Below are 3,454 nucleotides of genomic sequence, written 5' to 3' on the forward strand. Positions count from 1 at the left end.
TTTTCATTTTAAGAAATTTTACCAAAAACCATGAGTTTACCCTCAATCACAATAATGATATTTGACACAAAAGTCTGGAAAATATGCTCACTCAAGTGAAAATTCCAAAAGGGAAATGAAAGCCAGACATTTCGAGTTAATACACTTTCTTAAATGAGAGAAAATTATATCCAGAATGACAACATGTAGAGCTTCACAGAACTACTCCCCAGCAAAACCACCATAACTGACCGAATTGGAAAAAAAGAAGAAATTTAAAAGTCTGAAAATTTTTCTAAGGACATACAGCAAAAGAAGAAACACTTCTTCAAGAAAATCTCCTAAATCTCAGTAAGAACAGTAAGAGTATTTGGAATTTGAGCCATAAACCCACTCCTTCCCTTCCCCTACTCCAGGCTTAGCACAATTAAATCTCCACTCTTGGTGGGGATAACCAAGAAGATAGGGCTCCCCTCAATTCCCAATCCAGGGATACAAAAGGTTGCAGAGGCTAAGCCCTTGAGGACTACAGGCCCCTTTATTCCAAAGCCCGCACTCACAGAGCAGAGGTTGTACACCAAGTAGAGCAAGCTGAGAATACTGGGGCCTTGATCACCTTTGCTCCAGCTCACTCATAACAGGGGTAGTTCCATCCTGGGAGAGGCAAACCACAAAGATCCGTGGCTACTGCCCCTACCCAGAGCCCTATTTGCAAAGCTGGAGTGTTACTCCATAAGAAGCAAGCCACTGACCCCACCCACAGCTCAAGAGCTGTGACTTAAAGACTTTGCCTAGGGCAAGAGGCAGGTGGTAAGAGCAAAAAGTACCAAAACTTTCTCTAAAAGAACTAATTTTATTAGTAACAGAGTGTGGGGAAGTTCAAGCCTGAGGCTGCTCTGGAAAACAAGGGAGATTTTGATGGCAAGTAATTAAGAGGAGAATATTAACTGTATGAGGGTAACAAATTAAATCGCTAGCTAGTTTATCAGACAGAACCATGGAAAGAGACAGCCAAGAACCCTCCTAGGATCAGACCAAATCTCACAGCTGGCCTCAAAACTATTCCAGCAAAGGGGTCCAAATTTAATTGAACCGGATGTGGAGCATTTTTTGTCTCAGGGCATTGTCAAAAACAATGAAGCAATCAGCCAGGAATTAGTGGACCTAACAGCTAGGGTGTGAGGCAAAGAGCTTAGCAGAGACGTCAAGGAAAGAGACCACCCAAGAGAGTCCTGTTACATCACTGTCATCCTAGGATGACTGTGCACATGCCCAGAATTGCAGTTCTCTAAGGAGCCACATCATAGGCTTTACAGTGCATGGAGTAATAGATGTGATAAAAAAAATAGTCCAGTCAAGTCATTAAACAAATAACCAAAGCAAATAACAACAAAAACAAGCAGGGGGTGGAGTGGGTAGAAATGGGAGAAAATGAGCAGAGGATCAGAGAAATATGGGACATTATCAAGTGCCCTAACAAGGGGCACCTGGGTGGCTCAGTCGGTTAAGCATCTGTCCTCGGCTCAGGTCATGATCTCAGGGTCCTGGGATCAAGCCCCATATTGGGCTCACTGCTCAGTGGGGAGTCTGCTTCTCCTTCTGCCCTTCCTCCCTGCTCTGGCTGTCACGCACACACACTCTCTCTCTCTCAAATAAATAAAATCTTAAAAAAAAAAAAAGTGTCCTAACATTTGCATAATAGAAGTACCAGAAGGAGAAGAGAGAGGCAGAAAAAAATATTTAAAGAAGGAATGACCAAAAACATCCAGATTTGATGAATATTAATCTACATATCTAAGAAGCACAACAAACTCCAAGTAGGATAAACACAAACAGATCTACACCCAGACACATCATAGTAAGAATGGGTAGCAGAGGGCAGGTAACAGGAAGGGCAGGAAAAAAAAAAAGAAGAATTTGATAGCAGCAATGTAAAAATGATTTGTCATGTAGAAAGGAACCCCACTAAGTTTAATGGCTGACATCTCATGAGAAACAATGGAAACAGTGGAGGCCAAAAGGCAGTGAGATATCATATTCAAAGTGCTAAAAGAAAAAAAAACCTGTCAATCAAGAATCTTATATACAACAACTATCTTTCACACATAAAGATAAAATAAATATATTCCCACACAAACAAAAAGAATTTGTTGCTAGTAGACTTGCCTTACATGAAATTCTTCAGCCTGAAACCAAGTGACCCCTCACAGTAATATGAATCCATACCAAAAACCAAAGAGCACTAGTAAAAGTAATTATGTAATTATAAAAGATAGTATAAGTGCATATTTCTTCCATCTCTTACTTAAAAAGCAATTGTATAAAACAGTATTATATAACTGTACTATTAGGCTTAGAATTTATAGAAATGCAACATATTTGACAATAATAACATATATGAGGTAGGTGAAAACGGAGTAAGAAAATGGAGTAAGAAAATTACACAGATAGCAAGGTGAACCCACAAGGCCAAATTAAAAGAGCGAGAAATGAAAAATAAGAAGGCTAATATAAGAAATTCTATATGTAAGAAATTCTATTTGTCCTTTCTTTGCTTAGCTTCTTTAATAGACAAACAACTCTATAAAGTAATGATTATAACAATATATTGCTGGGTTTGTAGGATATAGATATGTAATATATAAAACAATAATAACACAAAAAGGAAGAAGAGTGCATAAATATAAAGTTAATATTTCTGATAGCACTGTAATTAAGTTAGTATAAATCTGAAGATTCTGATTAATTACATGTATACTCTATGGGGCACCTCAGTGGCTCACTTGGTTAAGTCCTGGTTTTGGCTCAAGTAGTGATCTCAGGGTTATGGGAATGAGCTCCAATATCAGGCTCCAAGTTCAGCACGGAGTCTGCTTGGGATTCTCACTGTCCCTCTTCCTCTACCCCTCCCCCTGCTCATGTTCTCTAAATAAATAAATAAATGCATAAACTTAAAAAAAAAAAGCCCTAAACACGTATATAGTAAGCTCTAGAGCAGCCACTAAGAAAATAAAATCCAAAGAAAGTAAAAGAAAAAAATCATTAGAGCAATTTAAATAGTACAATGTGAAATATTCACTTAATGCAAAACAAAGCAACAAAGGAGGGACAGAAGAACAACAAAGACAGGAGACATGTAGGAAACAAGAAGTAAAGTGGCAGGCATAAATCCAACTATATCAACAATAACACTAAACGTGAATGGGTTAAACAATCCAATCAAAAGTCAGGCTGGATCAAAAAACAAGAGTCAACTTTAAGTTGTCTACAGGAGACACATTTTCGATTCAAAAATACAAATACACTGAAAATGAAAGAATGGAAAAGACAGACCATGCAAATACCAACCATAAGAAAGCTGCAATGGCTAAACTACTATCTTACAAGGTACTTTTTGAAGCAAAAAAAAAAAAATGTTTCTAGAGATAAAGAAGAACATTTTATAATAATATAAGAACTCCTTCAGAAAGATATG

Source organism: Ursus arctos, unplaced genomic scaffold (assembly GCF_023065955.2).
Source record: "Ursus arctos isolate Adak ecotype North America unplaced genomic scaffold, UrsArc2.0 scaffold_6, whole genome shotgun sequence".
Classification (NCBI taxonomy): domain Eukaryota; kingdom Metazoa; phylum Chordata; class Mammalia; order Carnivora; family Ursidae; genus Ursus; species Ursus arctos.